General features: G+C 43.8%; 1 protein-coding gene across 1 annotated transcript in view; it reads left to right on the top strand.

Annotated features, from left to right (window-relative positions):
• The first annotated feature begins 12,760 nt into the window (after positions 1-12,760).
• Positions 12,761-21,453, top strand: part of LOC145425170 (ribonuclease inhibitor-like) — a 291,209-nt gene continuing 282,516 nt past the window's right edge. Inside the window, exon 1 of the mRNA XM_080298163.1 lies at positions 12,761-12,826. The gene's annotated coding sequence lies outside the window, so the exon portion shown is untranslated. The remainder of the gene's footprint in view (positions 12,827-21,453) is intronic.

Below are 21,453 nucleotides of genomic sequence, written 5' to 3' on the forward strand. Positions count from 1 at the left end.
GCTGGGTGGTGCTGTGATGTTACTGATAGTGAACTTTATTTTAGTAGAGTTTCCAACCGTCCCGTAAAAAACTGAATTGTTCTGTATTCAGAGAAAATATTACGCATTTCGTGTTGAGCTGAGAAGGAACACAGTTTGTCCCGGTGTTCTGTCAAAACATCCTACCGTAGCGTAAATTTATGGTCTTGTCTATCAATCCGTGCTACCTTATCAGAATATGCTACCTTACGTGGTTAATGGTCCAATGACACTATTAAAACATGCTTCCTGCTTGGATTTATATAGGTAGCATGTTCAGATGGCCCAATCACTTCAAAACTTTGAGTTATTTCGCTAGGACGTTAATAACATGCTTCCTGCTTGGATTTATTTAGGTAACATGTTCAGATGGCCAAATCACACTATTAAAACATGCTTCCTGCACACAATCATCTAATGTTGACAAAGAATACAAACACACATGGAGGGGAAAAGACAGCTGTTTTTATTTGAAGTTGTTCTGTGTTTTCCTTACATTTTTTGCATTTATATTCTTCGTTGCTCTCTTTATATTTTTCACATTCAAAATGTGCCCATCTTTGGCAAGATTCACACTGCACCTGGAAAGGAAAAATAAAACACTCATATTCTGTTTGGTGAATACTATTAGTCAACATTTTTATCATGATTGGCAAGTAATGATACTAAGACTTATGTGTTTCTTTTCTTTTGTTTTGCTTTACCATTTCAATCATGCTGCGGTCAGCATTAGCATCTAACATGGAGCAAACAATAAGATAAGATAAGATAACCTTTATTAGTCCCACACGTGGGAAATTTGTTTTGTCACAGCAGGAAGTGGACAGTGCAAAAGTTATGAAGCAAAAATTTGAATACGATAAGAATAAATACAGTACACAGCTGTACAGAATAGAATAAAAATAATATACTATATACAGTAGAATAAAATAGAATAAAAATATACAATAAGATAAAAATAGAATACAAATGCTATATACAACTGAGTAAAAATACAACGATGCCAGAAAAGATTATTGCACTTAGTGTTATTGCACATGTGTGGATTGTGTGTTTGTTCAGGTAAAGTCTTTGTTGTGGAGGCTGACAGCAGTGGGGAGGAAAGACCTGCGAAATCTCTCCGTCCCACACCGTGGGTGCCGCAGTCTCCCACTGAAGGAGCTGCTCAGTGCTGTCACAGTCTGCTGCATGGGGTGGGAGATGTTGTCCAACAGGGATGACAGCTTAGCCACCATTCTCCTGTCACTCACCACCTCCACTGGGTCCAGAGGGCATCCTAGAACAGAGCTGGCCCTTCGGATCACCCTGTTCAGTCTCTTCCTGTCCCCAGCAGAGATGCTGCCGCCCCAGCAGACCACACCATAAAAGATAGCAGAAGCCACCACAGAGTCATAGAAGGTCTTCAGGAGTGGGCCCTCCACTCCAAACGACCTGAGTCTCCGCAGCAAGTACAGCCTGCTCTGCCCTTTCCTGTAGAGGGCGTCTGAGTTATGATTCCAGTTAAGTCTATTGTTCAGATGAACACCAAGGTACCTGTAGCTGTCCACAGCCTCAATGTCCATACCCTGGATGTTCAGTGGTTGCAGTGAAGAATGCTTGTGCCTGCGGAAGTCTACCACCAGTTCCTTGGTTTTACTGGCGTTGATCTGGAGGTAGTTCAGCTGGCACCAGTCCACAAAGTCTTGGGTCAGACCTCTGTACTCCTTGTCTTCCCCATCAGTGATGAGGCCGACTATTGCAGAGTCATCAGAGAACTTCTGCAGGAAGCACTGGGTGGAATTGTGGGAGAAGTCTGCAGTGTAGATGGTGAAGAGGAACGGAGCCAGAACCATTCCCTGTGGGGCCCCCGTACTGCAGACGACCCTGTCCGACACACAGCCCTGAGTCCTCACATACTGTGGTCGGTCGGTGAGGTAGTCCAAAATCCAGGTAGTGAGGTGATGGTCCACTCCAGAGTTCTCCAGCTTGTCCTTCAGAACCGAGGGAAGAATGGTGTTGAAGGCACTGGAGAAATCAAAGAACATGATTCTCACAGTGCTTCCAGCGGTCTCCAGGTGAGCGAGGGAACGATGTAGGAGGTGAATAACGGCATCATCCGCTCCAATGCCAGGCTGGTAGGCAAACTGAAGTGGGTCCAGTGATGAGCTTGTTAGGCGCCGAAGCTGAGCCAGGACCAACCGCTCCAGGGTCTTCATCAGGTGGGATGTCAGAGCCACCGGCCTATAGCTGTTGAGGTCCTTGGGGCGTGAAGTCTTTGGCACTGGAACAACACAGGAGGTTTTCCAGAGCTGTGGGACTCTTCCCAACCTCAGGCTCAGGTTGAAGAGGTGCTCCATCACCCCACACAGTTGGTCCGCGCAGGACCTGACGACCCTCGAGCTGATGCCATCTGGACCCGCTGCCTTCTTGCCATTAATCCTCCTCAGTTCCCTCCTAACCTGGGTGGTTGAGAGAGACAGGCTGGAGCCTTGTGTTGAGTGTGTATTAGATGCTGCAGTTGGGGGTGGGGGGGAGTGAGCAGGGTGAATAGAAGAGGTGTGAAGTGTCTGAGGTGTCAGAGGTGGAACAGCAGCAGTGGGGGTGGGTGAGTCTGCAGCCGATGTTGCAGACTGCCTCATGGCTGAATCAAATCTGTTGAAGAAATGATTCAGTTCATTTGCCCATCTCACATCCCTCCCAGGCAGAGAGTTCTGCTGTTTGTGGCCCGAGATGGTTCTGAGGCCTCTCCAGACTTCACCAACGTTGTTTTGCTGAAGCTGTTTCTCCATCTTCTGCCTGTAGCTGTCCTTCCCATTCCTTATCAGTCCCCTCAACTCTCTCTGCACCCTTTTCAACTCCTCTTTGTCTTTGGATTTGAAGGCCCTCCTCTTCTGCTTGAGGACAGCTTTAATTTCTGGGGTAATCCAAGGTTTGTTGTTGGAGAAACACCGTACAGTCCTGGTAGGTACGGTGTTATCCACACAGAAATTAATATAGTCAGTAATGCATGTAGTAAGGCCGTCGATGTCCTCTCCGTGGTCGTCACAGATCACCTCCCACACAGTCGACTCAAAACAGTCCTTAAGAGCCTCCTCGCTCTCCTCTGACCATCTCTGCACTGTGCGGGTGGCTGGTGGCTCCCTGCGCACTAAGGGCTCATACACAGGGACAAGGTGCAATGCAGTTATCCTCAGCGTTCCCTGAAACACATTCATAGTTAGGTTTTAATCAAACATTATTTATTGAATAATTAAAAAGTAATTGTACATGTTTCCCAAATATACTTCATGGAAAATTAGTCTCCTGAATTTTTTATATAGGGAGATAGGCCTCCATACCTTGGAGGGCCTGAGATGTCCCCAGAGAGGTGGCGTCTGATACCCAACCTGACATATAGACACAGACATACAGGCACACACAGACACAAACATCCATTCCCACCCTCATGCTCTCATATGCACTTCACACTCAACCGACGTGGAGACAGACATAAAGCTGAAATACTGATTCAACGTTCTCCAAAAGTTGATTCTGTTCATCTGTTCGTAGCGTTTTGTGGGAGAAACGTTTCGTCTCTCATCCAGGTGACTCCTTCAGTCTCACCTGACTGCAGGTTTCAATCTTATAAACAGGACATTTACATAATGACTGAAACCAGCCCACTGAAGGAACAATGGGCTGGGAGGTCAGTTCCTTAATCTTAATTATGCAAATTCCCATGACCATTGATCAACAACCACTGATCAATGGTCATGAGTACCATTCACAGCGAGCTGGGGAATGGCTGCAATCACAGCATTGTAAGATGGTGACAGATGTACCCTTAGGCCCCCTCCTCGTTTCAGAGATGGTCTTTCCCTTTTCACTAAATGGCCTACTTGACTCCACCCTCAAACCAGCGTTCCTCCAGGATGTTACATCCTCATCATTGAAAAAGTGTCCACTGGCCTGTAGGTGTAAATAGACTGCAGAGTCCTGGCCTGACGAGGTGGCTCTGCTGTGTTGTAGCCAGAGGTTGTTTGGTTTCCCCGATGTATAAATCCTGCCAATCGTCCTGCACTTAACAGCGTACACTATGTTACTCTGTTTGTGTCGGGGGACCCGATCCTTGGGGTAGACCAGTTTTTGGTGCAGCGTGTTTTTGGGTTTAAAAGCCACAGAGACCCGGTGTTTAGAAAAAATGCATCTCAACTGCTCCGATACTCCTGACACGTACGGGATCACTACAGGTTTTCTCTTAGGCAGCGGTTGTCCTTCTCACCTGGATCGGCTGGAGCTTTCTTTAGGCGCCTTTCCAGCTTTGACAAAAGTCCAGCTGGGACACACTTATGCTACGTCCAGATGAACAGAATCCACTTTTGGAGATTTACTTTCCTGGATGATTGAGAATGCATCAAGACGTTCCTCCTAAAGTGTTATTCAGTGTTGTGACAGTCAGCTGCTTCAGCTGCTGCTGGGATGGGCTGTGGCAAAGAGAACAGAGAAAATCCAAATCAGAGTTTTTCTCTGAATTAAAAGCAAGGAAACAACAATATATTCTACATGGTGAAACTGATGGTTTATGGTGTTTGGCTCTGTTTTTCTGTATTCATGCAGATAAAGTGTAAACTCAGATGAATTATACCATCAAATGTTAAAGGAAAATATCAGGATGAGTGTCTGTGAGCTGAGAAGGACGTGAAGCGAGCAGTTTATCCCAGAGTTGAAGCTGCTCTGTGTGCAGAGATGAGCTCAGATTCCTGCTGTGATTGATCAACAGTCACAGAAATGTAGACTTGTAGTTATTACTGCAGTATGGTCACAGCAGATACTGATAAACATGTATTATGAGGATGGATGATCATGTTTCTCACTCTCTCCTTTAAATCTCAGTTTTTTTCTTCTTCACAGTTTATCTGTTAATTTATTAATGAATAACACTGAAAGAGTTTCTGTTATATTTCCCCTTGAACATCAGCTTATTAGGGCGGCATTAGGAAATAGCCCCCCTCCAAAGAATGAATAAATGAATGATGATAATAATGAAATGATTCAAAAGCAGAGCTCAGAGTGGTAGAATGGTCAAACATGGATCCACGGGTGGTTCAACTGCATTTGGTGACGTGACTAAAGCAAATCTTTCAAATAATCCCACCATCAACGGGATGTTGTCTCCTTTACTACGGTTACTTTACTTGGTCACCGTGTGAATTTCTTTGAAATGAACCAAATTCTTTTATTTGTTGATTGTTGCCTATTTAACCTCTACAGTCAGGAAAGGAGGAGATGAGGCCTCAACAATGTTGGGTTGTAGCTGTGGTTCAGGTTAGAGTGAGTGTCCATGGAATAAATGTAAGTCAGTGAACTGGAAACATGACTGTGTTCAAACTTTGTTTTCCTTTTTATAATGAGTCTAATCAAAGGTGGACAGAAGTATCTCCACTTTGACTTTTCTGTGTCACCATCAGAGCTTCTGCACAGTGTGGAGAAAGATCCAGAAGCAGAGCTGGACTGCAGACAGTCAGTCAGAGCAGCTGTGTACAAAGTAAGACTGAACATCTGTCTGCTGATGGACTCATTTCTGAAAACTGGACTTCTTGTGTTGTTCAGACATTGAAGAGTTTTCTTTCTCTTTAGTCTCATTGTTTTTCTTTCTTTCAGCAGATGTTGGTCTGCAGGAGGTTTTAGATGAACATAAGATCAGCCTGAGGAGGAGATGTGAACGTGTGACTGAAGGAAGTGAGGAAACAGGAAGTAGAACCCTCCTCAACACCATCTACACTGAGCTCTACATCACAGAGGGACAGAGTGAAGAGGTTCATACCCAACATGAGGTGAGGCAGCTGGAGACAGCTTCCAAGATGGACGCCCTCCATGACGCTCCAATCAGGTGCCAGGACATCTTTAAAGCCTTACCTGACCAACAGAGACCCATCAGAGTGGTTCTGACCAACGGCGTGGCTGGTGTTGGAAAAACCTTCTCAGTGCAGAAGTTCACTCTGGACTGGGCAGAGGGCTTGGAGAACCAACATGTCAGTGTGGTGGTTCTGCTTTCATTCAGGGAGCTGAACCTGATCAGAGATGAGCAGTACAGTCTTCTGGAGCTGCTCCATGTTTTCCATCCAACATTACAGAAGGTCACAGCAGAGAAGCTGGCTGTCTCTCAGCTTTTGTTCATCTTTGACGGCCTGGATGAAAGCAGACTTTCATTGGATTTCACCAACAGGAAGCTGCTGTCTGATGTCACACAGAAGTCATCAGTCAGCCAGCTGCTGACAAACCTCATCCAGGGAAATCTGCTTCTCTCGGCTCTTGTCTGGATAACTTCCCGACCCGCAGCAGCCAATCAGATCCCTCCTACATGTGTTGACAGGCTAACAGAAGTACGAGGCTTCACTGACGCCCAGAAGGAGGAGTACTTCAGGAGGAGATTCAGTGATGAAGAGCTGTCCAGCAGAATCATCTCCCACATGAAGACATCCAGGAGCCTCCACATCATGTGTAGTATCCCAGTCTTCTGCTGGATCACTGCTACAGTTCTGGAGCACATGTTGACTACAGAGCAGAGAGGAGAGCTGCCCAAGACCCTGACTGACATGTACTCACACTTCCTGCTGCTTCAGACAAAGAGGAAGAAGAACAAGTACCATGAGGGACGTGAGACGAGTCCACAGGAGCTGACGGAGGCTGACAGGGAAGTTCTTCTGAAGCTGGGGAGGCTGGCGTTTGAACATCTGGAGAAAGGAAACATCATGTTCTACCAAGAAGACCTGGAGCAGTGTGGTCTGGATGTGACAGAGGCCTCGGTGTACTCAGGAGTTTGTACAGAGATCTTCAAAAGACAGTGTGTGATCTTCCAGAAACCAGTCTACTGCTTTGTTCATCTGAGCATTCAGGAGTTTCTGGCTGCTGTCTACATGTTCCACTGTCACACCAGCAGGAAGACAGAGGTGCTGAAGATGTTTCTAAAATCAGAATCTTTAATCAAGATGATTTTCAGTCTTTTTGATAACAAAGATCTCCAATCACTTGATGTATTTCTGAGGAAAGTCATGGAGAAATCCCTCCAGAGTAAAAATGGCCACCTGGACCTGTTTGTTCGCTTCCTTCATGGCCTCTGTCTGGAGTCCAACCAGAGACTCTTAGTAGGTCTGCTGGGTCAGACAGAGATCAGTCCAGGAACCATCCAGAGAGTCATCAACAACCTGAAGGAGATGAACAGTGATAAAATCTCTCCTGACAGAAGCATCAACATCTTCCACTGTCTGATGGAGATGAACCACCTCTCATTATTTCAGGAGATCCAAGAGTTCCTGAAGTCAGAGAACAGATCAGAGAAGGAACTCTCTGAGATCCAGTGCTCAGCTCTGGCCTTCATGCTGCAGATGTCAGAGGAGGTTCTGGATGAGTTGGACCTGCTGAAGTACAAAACATCAGAGCGGGGACGACAGAGACTGATTCCAGCTGTGAGGAACTGCAGAAAGGCTGGGTGAGTCCAGATGTGATCACTAACATCATTGATCAGTGTAGGTTAGTAGTTTAATGTTGAAAATAAAATCAGATTGTAACCACAAAGTGTTTGTGTCCGTACGCTGCAACCTTCCACACCATTCCTTTATTGTACAGACTCAGCAGCAGCTCCATGGATCCCAAATCCAAGAGTGGAGAACAGATTTGAAGTGTGTCACATCCATGCAGTCACAGCTGTTTCCACCATGTTTCCACTGATATTGATCCTGTTCAATGACACATTTCATATCAGTGAATATGTTCTTTAGGACGTCCACTGACATGTTTAAGTGTCCTGCTGGAAATCACTCAAATCATCCATGAAATCCATGAAAAATCCTTTTAGTGTTTCTAACTTCTCCCTCTGTCCTCTCTCTCTCTCCATCCTCCTCACTGCTTCTTTCACTGATAATCACACAAACATCGTATTCAGCTACAAAATAACACAATAATATCATCTGATCATCATTATTATAAGAGCAGGATCCATATTTGATATCAGAGTAACACACTGCTTGGTTATGTGCAGTCATCATCAGTGACTGTGGGTCAAACAGAAGCTCTCTGATTGGTTGCTGACCTTGGTCACCTGTCCACTCTCACCTGTTTGTGTTTGCTCTCTCTTTGCTGTCTCCATCCTCTCTCTCCTTTCTCTCCCTCTCTGTCTTTGTACGTCACTCAGGTCCAATGGAAACAGTGACATTTACAAACCAATCAAAGACAAACTGATCCATGTCAGGTTATAACAACATTCAAAGTGAATACAGTCTGCTGCTGGACACAGTCAGGTAACATCATTTTGACCTGCTGTCACCTGGATCTGGACTCATAAACACTGAAGCCCTGAACAGGAATAAAAATCATTTTCTGCCAACTAGCGACACAGCAGCAGATAATGGCTCAGAAAGCTCAAATGAGCCAATCATTTCTGTGTTTAGTTCCCCTGAAATCAGATCTGATATCAGCAGCTCTGAGTTCATTCATCATTATTGTCCAGTGATGAGATTTCTGCTCCGTTTGGTAACAGTCAGCAGGTTTTTCCTGCGTGTGGACGTGAACAGTCGTACCTGACAGCAGGTAGCAAACAGAGATCATCTTTCCAGCTGGAACTCTTCACTGAGCTGAACTCATTCAAAATGTTCTGGAGTCAAAACAGGAAACAGTCCAAATGTGTGTCTTCACTCTGACTCTGGATCAGATCTCAGTGACAGACTGTGGACATTATGGAAGCCTAAATGTGACACCATCTTCCTCCTTCATCTGCAGATTAAAGCCAAACAAAGATTCTCATTAAAAGTCTGCAGGTCTGAGAGAGACTCAATCGTTGTGTCATGTCAAACACAGTAAGAGGAGCTGAAGCACAGATGTGAAGAGCAGATTCATCAGATTATGACCTCACTCTGTTTTGTCTTCATATATATTCAGTCTGTGTTTATAATGCAGATTTTCTGCTTTTATAATAACACATTTTATTTTTTCTATCATCACAGACTGACTCAGTGTGGACTCTCAGAGTCTCACTGTGAAGTTGTGGCCTCAGCTCTGAAGTCCAACCCCTCCCATCTGACAGAGCTGGACATTAGTAACAACAAGCTGCAGGATTCAGGTGTGAAGCTTCTGTGTGCTGGACTGGAGAGTCCAAACTGTCGACTGGAGACTCTGAGGTGAGTTCACTGACTGCGGCTGTTGTTGTTTTTCTATATTTCAGGTCTTTGATTGATGTTTGAAACTTTCTTTAGTTCCTACATGTTCAGGATGTGTCTGAAGACAAATGTGAAGAAGTTTGAGTGCTTTCAGAAATGTTGTCTTTCCAAACGACTGAACAACAGTTTTTCCTTTTGGCTCCAAACAGAAGTGACAGACTTGAGCAGGGTTCATTTAAAGGCTGACAGAAGTGGAGTGGTGACGGGGAGATGTTTGACAGGACAGTGTTTCAGCCTCCACAGGTTCATGTTGTGCTCCATCAGTCAGTGAAGATGAAGTCAGTGCTGATGAGGCTGTAGAGTGTGTGAGGGATGTGAATGAGGATGATGAAGATCTGATGATAGCAGATAAAAACAGGCTGCAGAGACTTTGAGCCATACAGGGCACACAGTGTGTGTACAGAACAGCTGAAATCATTATGGAGGCCTCACTGGAATATGGAAGCATCACAGTACAGCTTCAGTGAAGCTTTAAAGTCTCTGATATGAGATGAGAAATGAAGCAGCCAGAGCTTTTTCATGAGTGGAAATCCACTGTGACTGTGAGCTGCTGCTACAGCCTCCAGATTAGCCAGCAGCTCATCCTGCTCAACATTTCCTCACCAACTTTAATGGAAGTGTGATGTTTTCAGCTGGAGTGATGGTCAGGGTGGCCTCCCTCTCCTCTTCTTCTCCTCTTCCTCTTTCATTTGTAAAGCCACTTCTGCTGCTTTCATTCATTTGGAAGTCCTGTAGCTGAGTTTGGGAGAGACTAACAGCCTCGGCAGCAGAGGGGAGAAAGGCTGTAACACCACCACTTTACTCTGTTCTACCTGTCACATCATTTTATCAGGAAACAAATATGCTCATGTTTTTACTATGTTTGTCTTGAAGATGTAAGAAGATCACATAGTGCTTTTTATTATTGTGTTGGTTTGTTTCCTGTCTCTTGGATGGAGCCATGCGTGGCCCCTGGGCCTGTGGTCAGAGTGTGTGCTGGATAATCCGGCCCAGGATGAGGCCAAACTGACATGGGATGAAATGTCTGTCACATAATTGAGCTTAGTGTAGTTTCATTTCTGCACAATTTAAAAACAACCAAAACTTTGTTCTGTCTTTTCTATGTTATACTGTAGACTTTCTTTGATACTGTGTCCAAAAGGAGCAGCTTTTACTTTGAAGGGGAGCCGTCTGTTTCCTCTTCAGGTTGGATGATGGAAGCAAATGAGTGTGTGATGTTCTTTCAGTGTTGCACTTTGTAGACGCTCCCTGAGCACTGGTCTCACAGCCAGCTGCACATAGAGACCAGTGTTGTTAGTCCAGGTCAGAAGATGACTTGTTGGAATGAAAATGAGCTTGTAGTTTGTCTGCTTTAACCCTTTAAAGCCGGTCGGAGCGGGCACGCTCTGTTTTGAGTAACTCTTTTTAAATCCCGGTAACACTGCAACCACGTAAGCTAGCGCAATAATTTTTTTGCATATGAAACCGGAGGAGTTGTACTTACATCTTATGCCATCAGCTTGTCCTCGGTCACAGTTTCCTTCCACATAAAGCTTTGCAAAAACTGCATAAAAATCACTTGCAGCAACAAAAACATAATATTCCAGAAACACGCTTCGCCGATCCGATCAGCTATTTGTAACATTTCCTACGTCCATCAGCGCGAACTATCATATGTCCTCCATGTCCTGCCCAAAAGCGGGAGTGATGTCATTTTGTGGAAATGTAGTTTTTTACCATCAGGGCCTTATGAGCTTATACTGGTGTTTTTAAAAGTTATCTTTGACTTCATGGCTTTCTGTGTCGTTTCTGGGATGCTTAGGACTCATATTGCACTGCTGGAAATAGTTTATTTTAATGCAAATGCTGTTTTTTTTGCAAATTTACATTATAATATTTATTTTCATTTTTCCTGCAGTATATGAAAATTGGTGTATTTAAAAAATAAAACTATTAAGACACTTAAAATAAATTTCCTGTGGTGGGAAACAATTTTGTGCAACTTTTTTGTATTTACAGTTTTGAGGGATAAGCCTCTTAAATTTCTCTAACTAGAAATATATGTTAAAAAAAAGTAAAACGATTTTAAATTATTTTGTAGTTTATTGCACTTTTTTGCAATGGATGTAATTACTAATATGTAATTGTATGTAATATGTAAATGTAATTGCACTTAATTCAGACATATTATTAAAATTTGGGATATAATGGTTGTATTGATGTATATCAACTTGAAATGCTCCCAAAAATGGCACCACAGCATGTAAACATATAATATAACCTCTAGCGGACTTGGTTCTATGGTAGGTCTTAAAGGGTTAATAATGTGACTGGAAAAAGGTGTTGGACTTCAAATATGTCCATTTCTTTCACACTTCACCTTTAAAAGTGAAGCCTTGTGGTTCCTGGAAGTAAAAACACGACTTTTTCAAGTCTTTGTCCTGTTTTTATGATAAATGTACGACTTTAATGTGAAACATTCAGAGTTTTTTCTCTTGTTGTGTTTGTTTGAAGCTGCTTCCTGTTGGCTTCAGCTGTTTGGAGTTTCCATTTTCTAAACTTCTACATTCTGAACCTTCTTCAGCTCTGAACAGATGATGAAACACTGAATGATTTCAAGTAGGGCTGCACGATTAATTGTTAGAAAATCGCGATCTCAATTCATACTTATGTGCGATCTCATTTCCAAATGTCAACAATTAAAAAAAAAAAAAAAGACGACGATTGTACCGCATTTTGATCTGGGACGTACTCTGCATGAAACCAAGCGCTCACTCTTCCTGCTCAAGAAATGACAAGGGCGGAGCCTTATACCACGTGATACAGAAGCTGTGCCGTGTGATGCTAATATTAGCAGGGAAAAAACAATGGAGAGCACGTCAGGGATGACGAGAAAGTGACAGGAGAAAATCCGTCCCGGTCAACCACCCAAACATCAATAACGGGAACCTTATACAGCGCTTCCCTATACCCGTCGAACTCCCGCAGGCACAAAGAAATTACGGAGGCTATCACTTATCACCTGACCAAAGATATGGCTCCCATCAACACTGTGCAAAACGAGGGATTTAGGAAAACGATCAACACCCTAGACAAACGCTACACAGTGCCGTCCCGCCCCGTATTTTTCTATTGTTGCACTACCTGCTCTATACACGCAGTGTCGAGCAACGGCGGAGGTGGAATTTCAAGCAGTACAACATTTTACGGCAATGACAAAACGTGAGACATTTGTTGTTTTTATGTTTATTTATGGTTTTTATGTTCAGTCTCAACTGTTATAGAAGTTCTTGTGCTGTTAATAAGCGCAATAAATATTTATATTGGAAAAGAAAATCGTGAGAGAATCATGATCTCAATTCTAAACAAAAAAATCGTGATTCTCATTTTATGCAAAATCGTGCAGCCCTAATTTCACACTTTGTCTAATAAACTTACATCTTTCATTCTTTATACAGATTAAGGGGCTGTGGTTTGTCAGACATCAGCTGTGATTATCTGGCAACAGCGCTGAAGTCCAACCCCTCCCATCTGAGACAGCTAGACCTGAGTAATGGCCCTGCCTATTTGTTGACTAACAACAACCAGCTGCAGGATGCAGGAGTGAAGCATCTGTGTGGTTTCCTGGAGAGTCCAGGATGTAAACTTGAAACTCTGAAGTCAGTCAGCATGTTTTAGTTGTGCTGAGATGAATATGATGTGAAAGTTGTGCTGACACTAAACTGCAGACATCAGGTTGATATTATACTGATCCACACTGAGGATCTTCATGGTAAAGTCTGTTTTCTTCTTCTCTGGTTTAGTCCATTGACTGCAACAGAACAATGTTCACATTTCAAACCTTCAAAGAAGAAGAAAAATCCTCCACTGGATAATTCACTGTGAAACTCTCAAACTCTTCATTCCACCTTAAAGTCTGTCTGACACTGAAATCCAAAGCAAAATGTGCGTTTGCTTTACAGACAGCAGTCCAACACAAACATACACACATCATCCAAAACACAGTCCAACATCCAAATCTCCTCCACTGCCAGCATGAATGATGGGAAAGAGAAGGAGGAACACTCTGACATTCAGGGTTAGAATGAGTTTCATGAAGCAGACTGTGAAGATCAAAGCTGCATTAGAAAGCTTACATGAATGAATGAGTGGACAGAAGTGGACAGAGATCATCTGAAGCACTTCAAAGGCTTTAAATCAGCACATTTCTCTTTATTCTTTATCAACTCTGTTAGTTTCTCTCAGTTTTCTGTGGAATGAAGCTAACAGCAGGCTAATAAGATGCTGACCAATAGGTTTCTATTAAAGGTTGTAATTTGTATATGAAAAAGTGCTTTTGCTCAGCAGGGATCAGCTTACAGGTAGAATACAGCTGCTGGATGGGATTAGCATGTCATAGCTATCTACCAAACTGCTAACTGGGGGATTTCAGGCCATCTATGGATCATTTTTGCTAACTGTTTATTCAGCTTAGGCTCACAGGGCTGCAGCCTTTGCCCTAGCTGTCATAGGGCAAGAGGCGTGGTCCACCTGCACAGGTGAGCAGTCCATCACAGGGCCAACAGAGAGAGACAGAGAAGCACTCTCTCACATCCACACCTACAGCCAATTTAGAAGCACCAATAAACCTAAGCAGCATTTCATTGGACTGTGGGAGAACATCCAACCTCCACAGAAAGGCCAACAAGCTTCAGCCTACAACCTTCTTGCTTTAAGGCACTAGTGCGAACCACTTTTCCCCATTTCAGCCCAAATCCTGCATCTTCCTGTTTCTGACTCCAGGCCAGCTCAACTAACACTTTCTCATCAGACACTGCCACCTAGTGGAGGAAGTCTTAGTTCCATTTGAAGCTTCAGATTACAGTTAGTTCCTTTAAAAAGAGGTGGAGATGGTGGGGCCACCTCTCATGTTTAGCTGTTTTCCACTTTTTCTTTGGTCATTTTAGCCTTTTTGGCCAGGGTGAAGGGAGTATCTGCCATCAAACAAGAAGACAGCCACATGTAACTACGACGGTGTTTGCTAGTTCACCTTACATGTATTAATGCAATAACGTGGTTAACCTACTCAACGTAAATTACACACGAACAACATAAAGCTACACACGCAGAGAAGAACGGCTGCTGCTGCCATCATCATCCATCATCATTTCTGCTACACTGGCAGGGCTAGGGGTCAGGACTCTCCTCTTCGGTTTCTTTGGGTATGTTGCTAACTCCGGGTCTGATAACAGGCACCACACCCGCAGTAGATGTGCTCGGTGTGAGGTCTTGCAGCAAGCTATCAGATACTAGGGCTGCCACAATTAGTCGACTAGTCACGATTACGTCGGTCACGATTACGTCGACTATCAAATTCATCAACGACTGATTTAATAGTCAACGCGTCGTTTGAAGCTTTGTAAAATCACAAAAGACGCAGGAATAAGTAGTATGATTTAAGAGTGTAATAACGGACTGAAACAGAAGATGGCGGCACTGCATGTACAAGGATGCCAGCTGCCGTTAAACCCCGAAGAAGAAGAAGTAGCTCTGTCCCAGAATTCATAGCGCAGCCCAGCTCAGTTTCCAACAATGGCGGCAGCTAGTTAGTTTTAATATTACTCTTATTATTCTTTCTGGGTCACAAAATAAACGTTCAACATATTTTCAGGCGAGAATGTAGCTGTGTAAACCTCAAATATCTGCTCCGTTTATCAAGACACCACATATTTTCAAAAGCGCTCCGACGTTTTCGGAGACGTCTGTTACCCACTAGAGTGGGGCAAAAAAGTATTTAGTCAGCCACCGATTGTGCAAGTTCCCCCACTTAAAATGATGACAGAGGTCAGTAATTTGCACCAGAGGTACACTTCAACTGTGAGAGACAGAATGTGAAAAAAAATCCATGAATCCACATGGTAGGATTTGTAAAGAATTTATTCGTAAATTAGGGTGGAAAATAAGTATTTGGTCACCTCAAACAAGGAAAATCTCTGGCTCTCACAGACCTGTAACGTCTTCTGTAAGAAGCTTTTCTGTCCCCCACTCGTTACCTGTATGAATGGCACCTGTTTGAACTCATCATCTTTATAAAAGACACCTGTCCACAGCCTCAAACAGTCAGACTCCAAACTCCGCCATGGCCAAGACCAAAGAGCTTTCGAAGGACACCAGGAAAAGTATTGTAGACCTGCACCAGACTGGGAAGAGTGAATCTACAATAGGCAAGCAGCTTGGTGTGAAAAAATCAACTGTGGGAGCAATCATCAGAAAATGGAAGACATACAAGACCACTGATAATCTCCCTTGATCTGGGGCTCCACACAAGATCTCATCCCCTGGGGTCAAAATGATCATGAGAACGGTGAGCAAAGATCCCAGAACCACACGGGGGGACCTGGTGAATGACCTGCAGAGAGCTGGGACCAAAGTAACAAAGGTCACCATCAGTAACACACTACAACGGCAGGGAATCAAATCCCGCAGTGCCAGACGTGTTCCGCTGCTGAAGCCAGTGCATGTCCAGGCCCGTCTGAAGTTTGCCAGAGAGCACATGGATGATACAGCAGAGGATTGGGAGAATGTCATGTGGTCAGATGAAACCAAAGTAGAACTTTTCGGTATAAACTCAACTCGTCGTGTTTGGAGGAAGAAGAATACTGAGTTGCATCCCAAGAACACCATACCTACTGTGAAGCATGGGGGTGGAAACATCATGCTATGGGGCTGTTTTTCTGCCAAGGGGACAGGACGACTGATCCGTGTTAAGGACAGAATGAATGGGGCCATGTATCGTGAGATTTTGAGCCAAAACCTCCTTCCATCAGTGAGAACTTTGAAGATGAAACGAGGCTGGGTCTTCCAACATGACAATGATCCAAAACACACCGCCCGGGCAACAAAGGAGTGGCTCCGTAAGAAGCATTTGAAAGTCCTGGAGTGGCCTAGCCAGTCTCCAGACCTCAACCCCATAGAAAATCTGTGGCGGGAGTTGAAAGTCCGTGTTGCTCGGCGACAGCCCCAAAAAATCACTGCTCTCGAGAAGATCTGCATGGAGGAATGGGCCAAAATACCAGCTACTGTGTGTGCAAACCTGGTAAAGACCTATAGTAAACGTTTGACCTCTGTTATTGCCAACAAAGGTTATGTTACAAAGTATTGAGTTGTATTTTTGTTATTGACCAAATACTTATTTTCCACCCTGATTTACGAATAAATTCTTTACAAATCCTACCATGTGGATTCATGGATTTTTTTTTCACATTCTGTCTCTCACAGTTGAAGTGTACCTCTGGTGCAAATTACTGACCTCTGTCATCATTTTAGGTGGGGCAACTTGCACAATCGGTGGCTGACTAAATACTTTTTTGCCCCACTGTAGCTCGATAGGTCACTAGAGCCCGTGAGAGCACCGGACTCCCGGCAAATCGTTTTCAAACCCACCGCCATCTTTCTCCACTCTGGTTAAACATGATATATAAGTCACTTAGATAACTTAAAAATGTTATTGTTTGGCTTTTTTTTAGTATTTTATTTGTTCCTGAGTAAATCGGTTTGGCTGAGATTAAAGTTATAGTTTTTACACAGCTGAATAAACGTCAAGCAGACAGCTGATTATCAGAAGTGTGAGATGCTCGAGAATATACTACGGTGTCCCGTTATAGTTTAGATAGCAAGGAGTTTATTAAACTTCACCGAAACAATCTGCAAATTACATTAAAATTTAATAAGCTATCATCTTGTCTTTATTTTTAATTAGCACATACCTGAAACACTTAAAGCTGTAAGCTAATGATAGTTATATAAGAGCAGATGCTGCTGGTGCAATAAGCTGTACGTTTTACGTCCAACGGATACATGATCTGATTAGTCGACTAATCGCAAAAATAATCGGTGACTAGTCGACTATCAAAATAATCGTTTGTGGCCGCCCTATCAAATACGGTGCATTTCTCGGCTTTAAAAAAACGCTATGCCTCGCCAGGTGTTTCATCAGATTCGAGGTGTTACCTCCCTGCACAGTATCACCTTAAAGCACTTGTTGCAGGCTGCTGAGTTTGCATCTTTTGCTGTGAAGTACAGCCAGACTTTGGACCGCTAAGCCTTGGGCATTTTTAATCTGTAGCTCTGCTCTAAAAGAACGTACATACCTGAGCCCACCTACTATCCTTGGAAAGGTAAAATGATTGGCTAGAATCCAAAGTGTATCTCAGGGGGGAAAAAAGCACCGAAATGTGCACTGCTTTTCGGTTTGGTTACTACCGTTTATGTCAGAACTGGTGCCATAATGGCACCGGATACCGGTACCCATACCTACTGAGTGCCATAGGACACTTATCCTTTGTTTCCATATGCTGGGAACTTCCTGTTGTTCCAAGGAGGACTGGAAAATGTGTAGAAATTTCCCAGTCAGTTCCTCACAGCACACTTCAATCATTTCCCTCCCACAGCATCAGCTTTTTCTCTCTTTGATCAAACTAAGAGATTTCCACACAAACACCTCATCAGTGGGACTCTCAGAGCTACCAGCCCTTTGCTACAATCACAAAGCTCTTCATTGAAATCAATGATATCAAAGCTGGAATCAAATGAGTCCAAGTCTTCTGCTGATTCAGCATCACATTCATCTTTGCATCCCCACCATGGACTTCATTCCTTTCCAAGCCAGCCTTGAGTGTCCTTTATTCAGCTCATCCTCTGCTTTACTTTTACACCTGATTTTAGCTGCTTTATCTCTCTTTCAACAAGTTTCTGTGCCTCAGTCTTTTTCTTCTCTCCCTCATAAGAAGACAGCTTCTTCTGCCTGAGAACATGTTGGAGTGATTTACTAATCCAGGGCTGCTTATTGGGGAAAATACTTCCTGTTTTCAAAGTAATCCGAATTTTTCCCAGAAAGAAATGTTAGTAGAAATCGATGATCTAAGTGAGAACATGAGCCTTTAAAAAGTCCCAGTGGGTACAGTCAAAGCCGTCCCTCATTCCCAGTATAGACTTTGGTCCTGACTGGAACAACTGTGTGCCCAGTTTGAGCTCTCTTCAGTCCTGTGACCTGACAGACCCAGAGGGGCCATCACATCACATTTAGAAGCTCCCCTAATAAAGCCACAACATATGTCCAATACTTAGTCTGTCTTGTTGGACCAACTGGAAGAAATGATTCAAGGACTTAGTCACAGAACAGAGATTCAAATCTCCAAAATCCAACTGGCTGCATCAGGACATATAGTCTGAAACTCTGCACAGTTTCCTGTTTGAAGCTGCTTCCTGTTGGCTTCAGCTGTTTGGAGTTTCCATTTTCTAAACTTCTACATTCTGAACCTTCTTCAGCTCTGAACAGATGATGAAACACTGAATGATTTCAAGCTCACACTTTGTCTAATAAACTTACATCTTTCTTTCTTTATACAGATTGAGTGTCTGTGGTTTGTCAAAGATCAGCTGTGATTATCTGGCAGCAGCGCTGAAGTCCAACCCCTCCCATCTGAGAGAGCTGGACCTGATCCTGAACAACCTGAAGGATCCAGATGTGAAGCAGCTGTCTGATCTTCAGCAGAGTCCAAACTACAGACTGGAGACTCTGTGGTCAGTAGAGTGATGGAGTGAGTGGGTGGTCACCGTCTCTGGTTCAACTTTTATCTGAGCTGCATTTTAATGACGTCTTTCAGATGGATGATTTTCATTGGGACTGGCTTTCTTCTGTGTCTGATGATTTTAAGGCACGCTGCTTGTTTTAAAACTGACTCAAATTATTTAAAGCCTCACACGCCTTGATCCTAAACACCCAGATAAATCTGCTCTTATTGACCTTTTTTAACTAATATGCTGCGTAAGTTTTCCACATCTGCAGTTTTTGCCAACGACCTGAGTGATCACTGCGTAGTTGGTGCTGTGAGAAACACTAAAATCTCATGCTCCGAGCCCGCATCAGTTTGAACTGGGGTCGTATTAAACAGGCTGACAATGTCAGTTTGGGAACATTTACAAGAGAGTTGTGTCTACTTTGTGGACAGACACGCCCCTTTTTGCCAGGTCAGGGTGAAAGGTCGGGACAGGCCTGGTTTGGTTCAGTAGAGGCCGATCTCCTACATGAGAGAAACCAGGCCTGGGCAGGAAGTCTGGCTCTGATGCTAATTGGCTACGTTTTCATTAGCTGTGTAATCGGATTACTGCCTCCATCATCAAGATCCAATATAACTATTTTTTTACTGTAACGACTGACAGTCCAAACGACCGTAGGAGGTTTTGGCAAACTATAAAGTGTCTCTGCCAGCTGTGACTCCTCAGAGCTTCCTCCTCACTTAAATATCGACTCCACTCCTGTGTCAGACAAAACTGAAATGTTGCTTTAACAAACACTTTGTTGCTTCTTGTTCTTTGTTCAGCACAGTATCTGATGGTTAACCTCTTGCACACAACTCTGCTCGTAGTTCCTGCTTACTGATACCTTTTCCTTCACACCTGTCACAGTAGAAGAGGTTTGTAAGGCTTTGAATAGCCCCAACACCAGAAACTCGTCCTCACAATCGTTCTCCTTCCTTCTTGCACTTGGCTGCAAATATCATAGTTGAGCCAGTGTCTTATATTTTTAATCTTTCTCTACAACAGAAGGCTTTACCACAGATGTGGAAGTGTGCCTCTGTACTCCCCCACTGAAAGCTGGTGATTCTTCAACAGTTAGTAATTATAGGCCAATTTCCAAACTCTGTCTTATCTACAGTGTTGGGAAGGTTACTTTTAAAATGTATTCCGTTACAGAATACAGAATACATGCCCCAAAATGTATTCTGTAACGTATTCCGTTACGTTACTCAATGAGAGTAACGTATTCTGAATACTTTGGATTACTTAATATATTATCATGCTTTTTACAACAACGTGAATGTACTATTGCTGTGTGATTTATTACTATTACTGAAGGTCCGCGACTCCGAACTGTAGTAAAGGGACCTCTGACTAATACAGCGGGATCCCTGTCGGCTCATAGCCAAAAAATAGCTTTACTTTGTTGTGTGGGTCAACTTTTCTTGAGAGACGGAGAGAGGCGTTGAAAGACTGCTCCAATGGAACTTATTGTTTTCGGAGGAAAACACGAACACGGTCTACAGTCGAGTCTTAATAGCTTACCTACAACTGGGCTCGTCAGGGACTCTTCTTGGCTGCAGTGGTTATTATTATATTTACATGCTTCCAGCTCCCGTTTTTCCTCGACGATAACTCGTACCTTTCCACTCCCCTTTTTCTCCCTCCTCGCGCTCACAGACCCATAACGTGTATGGCAGTCCATTCTCCCTGTATTCTGCCCCTCGGTTGTTACTTTGTTGGGTTTCTTTGGCTGGCGCATTTCTCAGGTTTCCCAATAGTGGGCAGTATTACCCCTTCAGTTTGTGGCTTCTTCTTTGGTTGTTTGGTGTGCGCTACACTGCCCCCTTTGGTGATGTGTTGTAAGCAGCAGGCAAAGTTCACGCGGGCAGTGTGAGAAAATGCATGGAGCAGAAAACAAGCTGCACAACTTTAAGCCCAGTTTACATCGTTGGGGAGTTTGTTGAGCCATAATCTGTAAGTAAGCAATGTCTAACTTCATTTTCTGTAAGATTGTTACTTTCATGTTACTTAAAAGGTTATTTGAACGTATAAGGAAAGATGTTAATGGTGAATGTAAAGCATAAGGAAAGCTATGTTGCTAACTTCTGTTTTGTTTACAAAATATGTTGATACTGATGCTACGTATTATTTTACTGTATGTTCACAGTCTTACAAATTAAAAGAGGAAAAAACGGTCTTCAGTTAAAGACACAAAGACAAAGCGATGTGTCCTGTCGTTCCTGGAACCATCTCCTCTTATGTCAAGCTTGCTGCATAGGGTGAATAGCCATACATTCACCTGAGGGCAGCAGAGTAAGAAGATTATCTACCTATCAAGCACCCAAGATGTCTCAGCCTGAAGCGTCACCGCCTCTCTCCCAGATGGTGGTCCGGTCAGAGTGCCACTCACGCTCTTCACGCTCTTCACGTCGTTCATCGGCCAGTCAAGCTGCAGCCCGAGCCAGAGCAGAAGCAGAAGCCGCCCGCACTAGAGCACAGTACGCCAAACGCCAGATCGACATGGAGGTTGAGAAGGCACGCATCGAGGCAACACTAAACGCTCTAAAGAAGGAGGGTGAGGCTGAAGCAGCGCTCGCCGCAGCTCATGTCCTGGAAGCGGCAGCCGATGAGGAGCATGACGCCGTTGACCTCACAGAACAAGGAGTCTCCTCTAAAACACCTCCTTCCATCAGACGCGCTCAAGATTATGTGAACGCTCACTTCG

Source organism: Astatotilapia calliptera, chromosome 3, assembly GCF_964374335.1.
Source record: "Astatotilapia calliptera chromosome 3, fAstCal68.1, whole genome shotgun sequence".
Lineage (NCBI taxonomy): Eukaryota > Metazoa > Chordata > Actinopteri > Cichliformes > Cichlidae > Astatotilapia > Astatotilapia calliptera.